General features: G+C 44.5%; 1 protein-coding gene across 1 annotated transcript in view; it reads left to right on the top strand.

Moving 5' to 3' along the window:
* Positions 1-6,932: 6,932 nt before the first annotated feature.
* The window catches only part of LOC144826439 (CDC42 small effector protein 2-B-like), a 258,551-nt gene continuing 249,636 nt past the window's right edge, over positions 6,933-15,847 (top strand). The window contains exon 1 of the mRNA XM_078684766.1: positions 6,933-7,061. The gene's annotated coding sequence lies outside the window, so the exon portion shown is untranslated. The remainder of the gene's footprint in view (positions 7,062-15,847) is intronic.

Here is a 15,847-nt window from a genome sequence, read left to right as displayed (position 1 = left end):
CACATGCCATTCTCAACGACTGTCTAGCAACATCTGGCATAGCCGGGAATGTACTGGAGTGGATCAAGAACTTTCTGCAAAACAGACGCCAAGTGATCACGCTAGGGCAGTTCAGTTCAGAAGAAAAAGCGCTCACGTCAGGGGTCCATCAGGGATCCAGCCTGAGCCCGACTCTTTTTAATGTATATAAGGCCCCCTTGGTTAAATTAATATCATCCTTCAAGATTAATACAATCTCTTATGCGGACGATACGCAGCTTATTCTAGTCCTGGACAATGATACGACGGATGCAGAAGAAAATCTCAAAAACTGCCTCTCAGCCACCTTTGAATGGATGAACAACAACCACTTGAGGTACAATTCGGAAAAAAATGAAATTCTGCCTTTTGGCCAACAAAATCTCTTCATTCCTAAAAGGCGGTGGCCTGAACATGCCACCCCTCCCCCCAATACAATTAATGCTGCCAGGAATTTAGGAATCAAGTTTGATACCACTCCGTCTTTTAAACAACAGTCCCTGGCTGTGGCAGGCACCTGCTTCAACATCATTAAAAGCCTAAGAAAACTCTTTGACCTGTTACCGCTCTCAGCCAGACAAACGATGGCGGTTGCCCTTATAACATCTCGGCTGGACTACTGTAACAGCCTTTATGCAGGAACCAACAAAGCAGTCATGCATAAGTTGCAGATGGTCCAGCATGCAGCTGCCCAGGTGGTGCTGAGGTGGCCCAGGAAATCCTCTGCCACAGCAGCATTGGATGTCCTTCACTGGCTGCCAACTCATAAACGTGTTCTGTTTAAGGTCCTAATCATCACTTTAAGGGCCTTTCACTCACGGGGTCCTAAATATCTTCAAAAGAGTTTCAAACGTTATTTCCCGTCCCGTAACTTAAGATCTTCTAATGCAAATTTGCTGACCATTCCTACCTTTAGATTGATCTCAAAGGGAGGGAAATCTCTGGCAGTCATGGGATCTAAGGCTTGGAATCAACTTCCCCCCATCTCCACCAAATTACCTCCGAATCAGTTTTTAAGAAAACACTTAACACCTGGATTTACAGTGCTCCCGATACACTGTGTAAAGCCTTGATCTGAATGCTCTGTCCCTCTTATAAGAGCAGTTAACCAGGTCTTCCATCACCCCTGGTGTTTCCATTCTAGCGGCAAGATGCTCCTTGGAGTGATAGCTGCGCGATATAAAAGCCTATTTACATTACTTGAGTCACATCAGTGCTGTTGTCTGCAAGTGCAGGTTATGTTGTCTTGCCCGTCTTTCCCGGCAGAATTGCAGCACGGAGCCATGCCCTCATGCTTCTCTCATGGCCTCAGGCAAGTGGAGTGCTGCTCGGGCTGGTTTCCCATGGCATGAGAGCAGCGCCGCTCAGTGGCACAATAGCGGAACATCTCTTGTGGTAACACGGCGATGTACAAGAAATCAGTTTCTGCTTATTGACAGGCAGAAGGAGCATTTCAAGCCTGAGTTCTGCGCTTGCTGCCTGAGTCATTTGTCGGTTTGAGATGGCTGTTTGGGAGGGTACACTATGCCCCTGCACATTGGCAATCTGAAAACTTCAAAGTCAAAAAGTCAAAAAGTACTTTATTCGGTTAAAAAGTAATAACCATAAAAGTTCACAACATGATATACAATTTACACAGGGAAATATCTTTTTGTTTAAAAAACCATATCTTCAAATTTCATTAAAATCAATTGTTTTCCGTAATTTAAAAACAAGTTTAAAAAAGCCTAAAACTACATCAACAGTTAAAACAGTGTCCATTCTTTGAAGTTCTAAAAATGCTGGGCGACATCTATTTAAATTCATTTCTTTAAGAATTGGGATAAGGAATTTTCTACGGGGTAAAATATAAAATGTACAAAAAAATAAAATGTGAATATCAGATTGGCACGACAGATCATCACATGGACACATAGGCAAATTTTGAGACCATGAGTTCATTACTGGGAAGGACAAGAGTCTGGCAATCTGAAAACTTGAAAGTTATGGGTCATGCATGATGCACAGTGCCTGGGCGTGAGGTGACTGTGACATGGTGTTGTTTCCAGGATTTTAAGTGGGTTGAAAAAACTTGGGGGGTCTCTCCAAAGGCTGTGCCTGATGTAATTAAAGGCGTGGCTTAAACACACATAAACTAAAAATCTGTGCTTAGCATAGTGTGCTGCCCAACTGGTATTCTGCTACTTCTGTTAATGCATTCAGATATATAATGAATTACACCTACAACAAGTCAGGACTATTGGGTTTGTCAATGGTTGTTAGTTGCATAAAATAAAAAAGAAGCAACTATCGGTTGGTTGTATATAATATTGAAAAAGCTTCAGTTCTAACATGATGAGACTGTGAAAGAACTATAACCCCTTCTTTTTAACTTGTTTCGCTGGCTTCTTTTCATGAACTGGATTCTATACATTTCTTCCATCTGGTGAGGTGCAACATGTTTCTTTATGTACGGTTAAAATAGAATGTCCTGCCCTAGACCGAGGCTGGAGGAGACCATCACATGCTTTAACAGCCCAGACTGGCCCATTGTCATTATGTATGAGACAATCATCCGCCATACAAAATAACAATGGGCGGGTGCGGCTGCTCTTGTGCTCAGAGGATGAGTGCGAGGGAGGCTGAGGCTTCTCACAGGGGAACAGCGCTGCTCCCTGCAATTCCCACAATTACGGTAAAAATGCGTCCGTAAAAGGGATCATCACGGACAACTGACGTGAGGTCCAAATCACGGACGGTCTGTGACATTTACGGAAAGACAATTATGTGAGCATTACTAAAGAGGGGCTTTGACTCTGCTCACATGTTGGGAGTCAGGAGTAGATGTTTTGATTGCGCGGAAGTTCTGTACTTACACAAAAAAAACTGCTTGTCCTTCACACAGCTGTGTTCATTGTGTTTATTTATCCAGCTGGCTGAATTTGAACTTTTAGGGGCACACACATGGCATTGTAATGCTATTAAAGCGTCTAACTATATAACTATATAATTGATGGTGTTTTTCTCTGGCACCAGCTCAGCTGGAAGGAGGGCAGTCATTCACATACATGGATGTTTAGGACTGGCTTGAAAGTTCAACTCTCACCTGACCTTTTAACCTACACCAATATTATTCTATAGTTCTTTGCTTCCACACAAATACACATCCATTCCCATGCTATTTTCTTGTAATGCTTCACATTACCATTCAACATTCTTTTAAAGCCAGATAAACTGGCATTACAGCTGCTTATTCAATTTTTAAGAGACTATCACATTTTCAAATGACGTTTGTTGTTTGATTTAGATGTCTACTATTTTCAGGGCTGGCTCGCCCAGGCCTCTGGCTCTGCTCTCCCTGTTAATTTGTTGGGTTGTCCACCTCTAGAGTTGATACTCCACCTAAGCAGGAACACTACCTTTGGGTGAATAACTGTTCATTTCTTGTTTCGAGAAAGTACTTTTACTGCTGGTGTGTTCTGTAATCAGTCCTGCCAAGTGCCACGCATTTTAAGGCAAGTCTCTGTATCCCCGCATTCAAATAATGATCACGCATTATAGCACCTCCTGTCCTTAGCTGTCAAGTCTGGAAGACTAGTATAATAAATAGCACTCTGAAAAAAAAGATGTTGGTGCCGGTCCGCTCTGCGCCTGCTCACCACTTGAATGCTGGCTCAGCTGCCCAGATACATTTACCCGCAGCATTCTGAATCACGTGCACACGTCCGGTGAGTGGCTGCAATTATTTGCCCCATGCCGAGACAAGGCACTTAAAGGGGTGGGGGGTGTTGGCGGTAGTTATGTGCAGTTTGGTAGCAGCAAGTGTAAGTTCTTCCACTGTAATGCTCGCACCGTTTAAGTTGTGCGCCTTGGTGCCAGTAAAATATATAACTTCTTTGATCATGCCCGTTCAAGGGAGTGCCTGCAGTAATACCTCGTGAGAATGTGGCGCGAATCCGACCTTACCGGACCGTGGCCACTGCGGGAGCAATCATCGTGGCGCAGCTCTGTCCCGTACAGTGATGGCGCTCACTCTGTGATGTAAATTAGTGTCAAGGTATATTTACCTCCTTTGACACACTTATTAAATCTGAATTTCCTGCCTGCCCAGCCCCCAAGAGTTATTTGCAGCCCTTTGCCAAGTTAAATAAATACAGGAGGAGCCCGGTGTTCGGCCTGTCACCTCCTGACCTCAAAACTTGCTGTCTTGCCTACCCAGCCGGAGCCCCAGTCTTGGGGGATCCTTGGGCGTTGTGTCCCATCATAAAGTGAGTCTGAGAGCAGGGGCTGAGGGTCTTTGAAAGGCACAAGCAAGGCTCTCAAGACAGCGGTGCCACTTTGCAGCTTGTCTCACCGTCATCAGTCACTATGCGAAATGTATCCCGAGTCCCAGCAGATGTCTGCAGCCAAGGATGATAACATACCACAAGAGATTACAGGGATCCATGGGCAGCAGTCTTTATATCACCAGCTCACAGACTTGGTAAGTGTTAAAAACAACATTATAAATATTCCTGCTAAAGTCGGAGTTGTAGTTTTAATATCATGGTTGAAGTTTTAATATCATAGTTAGATATTTGTTTTATGATGCAATCAGGTTTACAAGGGCACTGCTTTACAACATTTTCAAAATCTTCTTAGACAGACCCTCCAGCTTATCGCGATTTCGCGATTTGCAAAAAAATCGCGAAATCGCGCGATCTCCGCAAATGCCGCGATATTTGCCCTAAAGCCCGCGAAATTTGCCGTTTCCGCCCGTCGCCCCCGTTTCCGCCTTAAAAGAAGGCTGCGGCGAGAGAAGACGGCGGCCGAGCGAAGGGAGAAGAAGACCAGCACCACACCAAGAGGGGGAGGAGAGAGCACGAAGCTGCAGCGACGACACGAAGACTCTTCCAGAGACCGGGGCTCGGAGCAGGAGGAAAGCCGGCCGGCAAACAGAAGACAGGTAAGTCCGTCCTACGCTGGTGGGGCCTCGCCGCACACATAGGGGAGAGCGCTGCCCTGGTGGGAGGGGGGCAGCGGAGATGTGGCCGACCGATGGAAGCTGTTAAACAGAGAACTCCTTTCTTCAGTAATAGCCTCCGCTCGCGCAATTACTCACACGTCCAAGTTAAAATGTGATGCATGCTAAAAGCTCGTCACCTAAAATTAAACTAAAAACGCCGCTCAGAACTAATCTTTTGTCAGGCTTCTCATGGCAAACGTTTCGCAGGCTTTTAAAGCATTAAAGGCTGTCTCTTTATTCAACAGTGCCCCATTATAAACAGAATAATTGAAAGTTACTGATGTAACGTTAATGTTTGCATTTCTGTTCTGCTGCAGAGCTAATGTGAAATATATTTAAATCAATACTAAAGCCATATTTCCAGCGCGAGAACACTCACTCCCTTCTGCAGCTACACATAATCCCCAGGCAACAGAAACACAAGACCACATTTCTACTTTTAATTGAAATGGGATTACAGAAACTTGCCTTTTTCCCAGTGGGACTAACTTTGACCTTTGACAGCACTGCAGGAGCCAATGGAAAAATCCAAATACATCTGGGCAAGGCATTTGCCAGGGGTCTGTCTTGATTGGCAAGATATCAGCATTCAGATCAAAATCTCTTTCAGCTTGAAATCATTCTGCGCCACAGCCTCTACTCAAGCACTTTCTGCAAAGACAAAAAATATGCTTTTCTGCACAAGTGAAATTAAGCCTCTTTTGAGACACGACATGTCTGTGAGGTTTGATTCTTATGGAAACGATTAGCAACTCGGAGGGGTGGGGAACACAACATTTATGGTTTCCTTCTGATTAACCCCTTCTAGTGCTTTACTTACAGGCTGAGCTCTTGGGTAGGAATCCTATTTTTGGTTACTGAAAAATGCAGACAGCACACGTCTGGAAAATTGATTTCAGAGACGGGGCAGACTTGGGTGCTCAGTAATTAAGTACATAATGCTTGTTCGTGTGCCTGAGTGTCTAGCACCTTTTGCAGTATTACGCCTCAAATGATACTGTGTTCTTGTAACTGCACATTTGTCACTTTTTTCTTCCTGTGCACTTTTTACTACCTCATGTATTTTTGGCTGCTCACAATTCTCACTACCTCATGTATTCTGTGTGCTCACAATTGTTACTATTACCTTTTACTTTACTACCTCATGTGTTTTTGGTTGCTCAACATTCTCACTAACAAAATGTACATAGCTCCATGTTGTCAAATAACTCAAACAGTAAGATATCTGTGTTTGGTGTTGCAAAAACCACAAAATAAAATGCCGCTAAATGCCGCTAAATTTCCATTTTTATGCCGCTAAATTTTCATTTTTGTGCCGCTAAATTTGCCTATCCATGCCGCTATATCCTGGGGGGTCTGCTTAGAGTTGCTCGTTACTCAAATGGGTACAATTTCATGTATATGTTTCCCTCAGCTTCATTGCTTGAATTTGGTCGAGAAAGTGTCACTCATAGTTGTTGAAATGTCACTCATAATTACACTAAAATTATGAAAATGTTACACTGAAATCTTGTCAGCTATGTGTAATGGCACTACGTACCCTGCAAAGAGAACATAATCAAAAGCCGTGGCCATCTTTGAGGTGCAGTATGTTTGAAGGAGATAACAGAAATCAGCAGGAAACATTTTTAACACTGGGAAATATTTAGCGAATTTTGTCACAGACACATCATATTGAATATATTTTCAAATTCATCGTTTTTCAAAAAAAAAATCTTTAAAAATATTAATAGAGCTAAATATTGAGGAAGCGTTCAATGGAACTATACTTGCATATTCAATTTATAAAAGTCAATGATCTTAATTCCACTGATTGAACAACGTAGTGCAATTTGGCGACTGCTTTTCAAGTGAACATGTTTGTATGAATTGCTTCCCTATTGTCCTGTTTTTATTTTTATTTCTATACCACGTTGCGCTTGCGCACGTTTAGAATTTTTCTGTCACCCCTTTTATGCGCATGCGTGCCGGGTTTGGGATGGTTTGAAGCTTTTAGTTTTACTTCTTTGAATCGTCTTTGACGGCTGTGGCACGGTCTATCTAAGGATATAGACTTGGGGTAGGTGGAACGTTTACACGCATCATAGTCTGTTGTGCGTTATTTAAAGCTTTTTGAAACGATGTGTGGGAAGAATTCACAGCTGTCCGCAGCCCCTGTCTGGTTTACTGTATGTTGGTAACTGATTGTTCACACAGTAAACATCCATCTGTGCTTTTGGAGATACTTTCATGACAAGGATGCTGTAGAAAAATATTTAATACTTTATAGCGCACCACTGGTATTCGTGTACTACCCTAACGCCCTTCTCCTTTGCTTGCGACCCCTTAAGGTGTTGACACACATTGACTGCTCATTACTAATGCTTAAGTATGTAATCCATGACTCATACATTCCTCGCAGTCTCGCGAACCTATTCAATTTACACTCCACTTTCTTTGGGAAACACCATGAAATCAAATTTCATAAACATTTTGGAATTAAGGACGTCTCTGCCGGCAGCTGTCATTGGTGGGGCGTGGAATTGCTAACACAGCTTCTGTCTCTTATTATACCGGTCCAAATATACTTATTCCAACTTTTTTTTACCAGTTTTCTATGGTCCTTTTATTGTACCTTGTGAAAGTGTCAGACTAGGTAAAGAGTAATTCTAAACCTTTTTTTAAGTAAAGGGACAATCGAGATACAGAGCAGTCGGGGGGAGAGAAGGCAGGAGCCTTTGTGTGAGTGATTTAAAAAAACAAAATAATAATAATATATACATCAGTTCCACCGGAGACTACAACCGCTGGTGGTGATTGAAACCTTAGGGCGACAGTCTAGGGTGTTGTAAATGATGACTAGCAATTTCATGCATTGTAAACAGGCGTTGGCAATGTATACAATAAGAGACATTTTGACTAGTGATGTAGTAAAAATGGTTAAGTGGACCGGACTGGATATTTTGGCAATAGATATGAGTGGAGAAGATTGTTTGTTGAGAGAGTTGTTCTGTGGTTGATCTTTATGTGGAGAAGTAGTTATCAGAGGATCGGTTTGTTTATGATAATGGAGAGTGGGAGTGATAAGAAGTGAGTATATTGTCCAAAACGGGTACTTTTTAGGTGCTGCTTAAGTGACCTTATTAGGTCTTCGAAGTACTGTACTTTGATTCTTCGAGGGTCGTAGTGAGGGTATTCAGTGCCCTGTATTATCATCAAGTTGCTTAGGTGTGTGTTGTTTCATTAATTTTTGCAGCTAAGAGCATATCGTACTCTACTTATCATGTGAATGCTAGTCTGCCCAAACTTGGCTAAAACTAGCACGATTGTGGCATACGATTTATGTTTGCTCACTTTAGTTTGATAAATGAATATGAACCATTTGAAGTGCTGATTCTGTTAAAGGATGATCTTCAATGGTGCAGCTGTGTTGAGGCTTAGAATAGCTATATGTTGTTCCATGTTATGGAGTTTAAGGATTAATTCAGTTTGTTTATTAAGGGTTGCTGTTGGGTATGCCAGTGAGGGTAAAGAACCTAATTTTTGGTTTCGCATATCAGACAGCACAAGCTGTCAGTTTGTAAAAAGACCTATTGTCAGCTAACAGAGATCTTAGAGCCTGCCCATTGTTTGGCTTTACTGAATATCTGATTTGATTGCTTTTCATTTGTTGGCTTGTGTGGGTTTTCCTTAGTCTCCTTGCATTTGACCCTACTCCGGAGAATGTACTCATTACTTGCATCCTACAATTGCTTACTTTTCAAGCACAATTTTGTATTTTTTTTGGATAAGCACTCAATGAGATTGCATGTATTTTACAGCTGTCCCCATCACATACTTCTCTCCACCTACTGCACCACGTATTGCTCTTAGTTGCCCATGTGCATCTCCCTGCCCCTTCCCCATTTCTCTCAGTGGTTCCCTGCTGCCTCCGCGTGGGCTCCCTGCCAGCCTCCCTCCGCCACCAAGACCTTGTGCTGTTATACCTGCGCACTCTGTGCCTGGTTTCCCCTGCCACCTGCGCCCTCAGTGCCGGCACCCCCGTCACCTGAACTTAAAAGATTTTTTTTTTTTTAAAGCAACACGTTTTTGAGCTAATTAACTTTTTTGTATAGATCTAACTCTAGAAACAAAAATAAAAAAATCTTGTCATTTTGTAGGCATGCATAGTGCACACGAGGTTTTTAGCCATCATCTACAGGGACACCATCTGCGTCACGACCATCACCGAAGACACCACCCTCACCGTCGAACTCATACATTTCCAGATCCATACCGACCCTCAGACCATCCACAGAGGAACACTCATCTACAGACCCCCGGGACCGCGCACACAATTCAGTGAAACCTTAGCTGACCTCATCAGCCCGCACGCCCTAGCCTCCCCAGAATACATCCTCCTGAGAGACCTGAACTTCCACCTGGAAAACGACAACGCCACCGCTACCCTACTCGACAATCTCGCCAGCCTCGGACTCAAGCAACTAGTGGATTCCCCCACTCACCTCGCCGGCCACACCCTCGACGCCATCTTCTCAGCCAGTAACAACATCACCTTCAACCATGCCACAGGACTACACTGGACTGACCACAGCTGCGTACACTTCACATTCAAGAGGCCGGCATCCCGCCAGCCCACACTCCGGATCCCCCGCAGATGCTGGAGCAAAATCACCGTGGACCAGCTCACCGCGTCACTGAGCCAGAGCACACCCGCAGACACCAACATACCCGACACCAACTCCGCAGCGCTTAACGTCACACACTGGATCACCAACTGCGCCGACGACCTCGCCCCACTAAAGAACACCCACAGCAAGACCACCTCCAGAAAACCTTCTTGGTTCACAGATGCCCTCAAAGTCGCTAAGAAATCCTGCCGTAATCTCGAAAAGACCTGGCGCAAAGAACCAACTACGGAAAACCTGACTGCCCTCAAAACCACCACCCGAGAATACCACCAGCAGATCCGGAACACCAAGAGGACCTCACTCAAGGAACGTCTTGACAACAACACCCGCATCAGCAAGGAACTCTTCAGCATCATCAGAGTTCTCCAACCCCGTCGCCAGCAATAACGACATCACCCCTTTGCAAGACCTCTGCAACTCGCTCGCAACATTCTTCCACCGCAAGATCGCGGACATACACGACAGCTTCGGACCCCAACCTCCACCTCCGGACACCAACCCAGCGACCACCACCATCAACTCCTGGACCCCCATCAGCAGCGAAGACACCATCCACGTCATGAACACCATCCACTCCGGCTCCCCCTCCGACCCATGCCCTCACCACATCTTCAACAAGGCCGACACCACCCTTGCACTCCACCTACAGAACATCATCAACAGCTCCTTCGCGTCAGCGACCTTCCCTGAGAACTGGAAGCACGCAGAGATCAACGCCCTCCTGAAAAAACCCACCGCAGCTCCCAGGGACCTCAAGAACTTCCGGCCCATCTCACTTCTCCCTTTCCCGGATAAAGTCATCGAGAAGACCGTCCACAAACAGCTGACTACCTTCCTCGAGGACAACAAAACGCTCGACCCCTCCCAGTCTGGATTTCAGGCAAACCACAGCACCGAGACCGCCCTCATCGCAGCCACAGACGACATCAGAACCATGATGGACAGCGGGGAAACAGCCGCCCTCATCCTCCTAGACCTCTCAGCAGCCTTTGACACCGTCTGCCACCGCACCCTAGTACACCGCCTCAACAACACAGGCATCCAGGGTAAGACCCTGGGGTGGATCTCCTCATTCCTCACCGGCAGAACCCAGAGTCCGCCTCCCCCCCTTCCGCTCCTCGGCAACCGAAATCATCTGCGGCGTACCCCAAGGATCCTCACTCAGCCCAACACTCTTCAATATCTACATGAGCCCCCTCGCAACCATCGTACGAAAGCACAACATCAACATCATCTCCTACGCCGACGACACACAACTGATACTCTCCCTCATCAAGGACCCAGCCACAGCCAAAGCAAACTTCCAGGAAGGGAGGAAAGAAGTAGCAGAGTGGATGAAGCACAGCCGCCTCAAACTCAACTCGGACAAGACGGAGGTCCTTATCCTCGGACAATCCCCCACGGCATGGGACAACTCCTGGTGGCCCCAGACGCTGGGTTCCGCACCAACACTCACTGACCACGCACGCAACCTAGGCTTCATCCTCGACTCATCGCTCACAATGACCAAATAAGTCAACGCCGTCTCCTCATCTTGCTTCAACACCCTACGCATGCTCCGAAAGATCTTCCGCTGGATCCCCACCGAAACCAGAAGATCAGTAACCCAGGCCCTCGTCACCAGCCGACTGGACTACGGGAACGCCCTCTACGCCGAAACAACCGCCAAACTCCAGAACCGTCTCCAACGCATACAAAATGCCTCCGCACGACTCACCCTCAACATCCCCAGACGCAACCACATCTCTCCACACCTGAGAAACCTCCACTGGCTCCCCGTCAGCAAGAGATCTCGTTCAGACTACTCACCCACGCACACAAAGCACTCCACAACATGTGCCCAGTGTACCTCAACAACAGACTCAAGTTCTACGTCCCCACCCGCCGGCTCCGCTCCACCAACCTCACACTCGCCGTCGTTCCGCGGATCAGCAGAGCAACCACAGGAGGAAGATCTTTCTCCTACCTTGCAGCAAAGACCTGGAACTCCCTCCCCACGCACCTATGACTGACCCAGGACCACCTCAGCTTCAGGAGGCACCTCAAGACCTGGCTCTTTGAGCAGTAGCAGCCCCCCCCCCCCCAGCACCTTGAGACCCTAACAGGTGAGTAGCGCGCTCTATAAATTCCAGGATTGATTGATTGATTAACTGTATAGCGTGAATAAAAACTATTGGCACAGCCAATATGTCTAAATGGCATAACCTATTGGTCTTGCCAGGGCTTGGTTTCCGGGCATCATCTGCTTTTCGATTTAAAGGATGATTATGAGTTGAAATGATCACCCAACCTGACATGGTCTTCCAACTCCCATAGGACGTGGTCTTTGGCGTACGCAGCGGGTCGGCCACTGACCTGACCGTTAACAACAGTGTCCAATCCACTCTGGGTGGACAAACATTGCAGCACACTGCCTTTGGTTGTGTCTATTTGTCACTGGTCCCAGGACTTGGAATCCTACAATAGGGGTCTTCACAGGACCTAACCTACCCTGGGGGACTAGCTAGCCATACAGTACATGACATTCGGCCATGCGCTTAGGAGTTTGTTCATAGGGCCTGGCCTCTCTTTCTCTTTAATTGATAATAAAATAAGTCTCAGTTCCCAAAATGAATACCATTGTTCACATCCTGAAAACGTAGACTCAAAATAAGCACTGAGGTTGGTATGGTGAAAGGACTGTGGAGGAGCTATGGCCAACCTAACTCATGTTGACCTCCAATGCCCAAATCTTAAAATTAAGTTTTTTTGCCAGTTTGCGGGCTCCCTCAACATCTGTACTAATGGAGGCATAAGATGTAGATTCAGTAAATAATAAGCAGATTTTCAGCGTTCAACAAGCGCCCATGATGTTGAAAATGACTTAGACATTATCAATATCAAAAGAGTACCCATGACCTCGAATTTTGGTATAAGCCAAGTAAATCGTTACACCACGGCCAGAAAGTGGTTTGCCTTAGCCAAGGGCTCCGGCCTTGACAGAGAATTTATGGTAGGAAAGTCAAGATTTCCATTTAGTTGCTCTTGGAGGTGTACCCAATGTCTCTGCATAACTCTGCTGTTAAGCTACTGCAAGGTAGTATGGAAGAGACTGATCCCTATGGTAGGCACCACATTGCCAAAGGGAAGTACTTCTAGGTTGGCGTGCCACAAAAAAAAGCCAGGGACAGGGTCACACACCTGAAGGAATACATCTCCAGGGTACAACAATTCAGTATTATGAATTTACATGTGTCTTGAACTTAAACTCAGCAGGCAGGCACGGTGCTAGGGGCATAGTTGGATTCTGAATCACTGCATAACCTATGGTCTCAGTTTTAGCTTCTTTTTTAAGGGTGTTGAAAATACTACCCAATTTAACGTGTGCAAGAGTTAATGTGGTGACTTTTTTATTTTAATTTCATTTTAATTGATCAACAATAAATTGAGTTTTGTTATATGGCTAGCTATCAAGTTGCAAACGTTTTTGAGTTTCTTTAAATTCCAACACGCCACAAAGGTGCAATTAATGGACATGGAAGGTCACTGCAAGCCAAGCCTGCTTTTAGAAAGTTGGTCTGCAGTGGGATTATGGCAGCTTACAACGCTCGAGAAACCCAGATAACAGCAAAAGGTTAGGTGATTTTTTTATTAGGTCTGATAGATGTATTATGGGATTTCCACTGTAAGTTCTTGGTCTTATAGCCTATTGTTTACCATAGAATGGGATTTATTAAGAGGCTCATTTGCTTGCTTCATATTCGATGACTTGCCTTCCTCTACTTATATTTGTCCCTCCTCTCAAGCATAGCCTCTTTACCATCCTTTTGATTGGCTAATTTGTACTCTTCCACTGCCTACTTTTAAGGGAATTCCATTTTTCTATTTGGTTTAGCACTCCGAGAGTGAATGTGTTTACCAGCTCTCTATTGTGTGCTTTTACTGCTAATATCCACCATGTGCTATGTTTTTCTCCCTTGTGTGCTGCTCACTCTTGTGGTTTTCTACCAGCCAAACTCCCCTGAGCGGCTTGCTGCTCTCTTCTACGTGTCTTGCTTTTCCACTGATCTCCACTGACTTTTTTATGTTATCCTACGCCCTGCTGCTCCCCATCCGCTTATACCTTGCCTCGACATCCTTTTTAAAAATATATTCCTTATATAATTTGGATTGCCAGGCAACAAATTGCAGCCTGCCTCTCCGCTATGCAAAAGCGCTTTAGTGCTCGTTACATTTCATTAACATTTTCTTTAATTATTTTAAATGTAAGGCTCCACCTTGGATCTCTAAATGAAAAAAAAAATGTAATTGTGCATGTACGCACCTACAAAACGAAGTGGAGGACTCTTCATTGCAGCTTTTTCTTTTCTTTCTTTTTCATTTTTTAAATCTTGTCCGATACAGCACCGCATGGGCAAACTCCATTAGCAAAGCCATTAAGACAAAAAGTCCAGACCTTTTGGTTTTGCCAATGCTTGTTGGAACAAAGGCATCTCAAGGCACCTATAGTATGGTTTTTCAGCTGAAATTCGAGGGCATGCAGTAGTTCGTAAATAACCTAACCAAATTAGCAAACCTCTATTTTAGGAGGTGATCACTGAGGCTTAAAACGCATCTGTGCATAAAATGGTCTAATGTGTCCCAGAAAGGGAAGAATTTAATATGGAAAGAACTTCCTTTAACATCATTTACCCATTAGTGTTAGAGCTATGGATGCTTATGTATCTTTGTATCACATCCCCATCTAATACAACAACTTCACAAAACCTTTTTTAATGCTCATGTCGAGCATCATTTATCAAATCACTTCAGCACAAAGCAGAGCTAGAAATTGTGGTTTACTAGTACGTGTGTTACTGCAAACTCAGACCAATAGCTCAAGACTGACATTTACCATACTCCAGTTAAATTCATAACATGGAGTGTTTTCCTGGTTAGTCTTATGAATGTGTCTTTTTTTGGAGTCAGCAGCGGTTTGTTTCTTATAAACCTAAATGTGATACCACTTTCATGCTGACTTTGTGCCAATGGAGCACTTAAATGTATTTGTTACTAAGTGCTTTTGTATTTACAAGTCTTCCCACGCCTTTTTTGAATTTGCACCTCAGTGTTTTCCTACTAGTGCCCGCAGATGTATCCCCAGTGGCGATATACATATAAAAGCAATTTTAAAACTAAGTGTGATTTTGTTCCAAAAAGTGATCTGTTCTCCTGCAATTGTTTCTACACGAATTCTGCACTTTACGTGGTTAGGGCTCTTCAGTGTGTTTTCTGCTATGTTAATCAGAACCTGGGGTGTGGGAAAGTCACCCTGGATATTGTTGCCTCCAATAACACGCGTCACATCAAATGGGGTAATTTTATTGAGAACCCTGAGAAATTGGAGGTCCTTAAAAACATGGTGGTCGAAGAAGTGGTTAATTTAAATACTCACATTAGTAAGTTAGACTTTCCACAAATAATGTTTGAGGCCCATATCCACTTTTTCGCTAAACTCCAATTGATCTTTAGGAAAACCATAAATCAAGCAAAGGTAAATAAAAAACAACCCAAGGCGGGGTGGTATAACAACGCCTGTAAATTAGCCCGTCAAAACTTGTGTACAGAACTAAAGTGTAGGATTCCCTCAAGAGTGAGAATAGCAAGGGAGACTTATAGGCTAGCCCAAAAAGCAGCAAAAAAAGAGTGGGATGAGGAACAATGGCGTGATCTGAAAACAGCCTGTGGAGCAAAGGACTCAAAACAATTTTGGGCCATTGTGAAATCGGATAGAGGTGTAGCTGAACCCCCCCAAAACAACGTTGCCAAGCAACAATAGGTAGATTTCTTCAGACCACAATATGCTCGTAACCGAGCTGAAGAAGATTGCCCGCTACCCCCAACTATTTTTTATAAAAGTCAGCTTTTTACAGCTAAAGATGTCAGTTTAGCGTTAGATTGCGTGACCGGGGGAAGAGCCCCAGGCATGGATGGCATCCCCGCTGACGTGTTTTTAAGTGATAGTTCATCTTGGTGTCAGTACTTTGAGTGTTTAGCTAACTCTGTGGCCAGGGGTGCGTCAATCCCACCATCATGGAAAGGCGCCGAAATAATTCCAGTTTTTAAAAAAGGTGACAAATCTCTACCCAGTAACTATAGACCAATCAGTCTTATAGACTCAGCCCAAAAACTTGTTGGTCGTCTAGTGCAAAATAAA

This window comes from Lissotriton helveticus, chromosome 3_2 (assembly GCF_964261635.1).
Source record: "Lissotriton helveticus chromosome 3_2, aLisHel1.1, whole genome shotgun sequence".
NCBI classification, from domain to species: Eukaryota; Metazoa; Chordata; class Amphibia; order Caudata; family Salamandridae; genus Lissotriton; species Lissotriton helveticus.
This window is presented reverse-complemented; position numbering and strand designations above follow the sequence as displayed.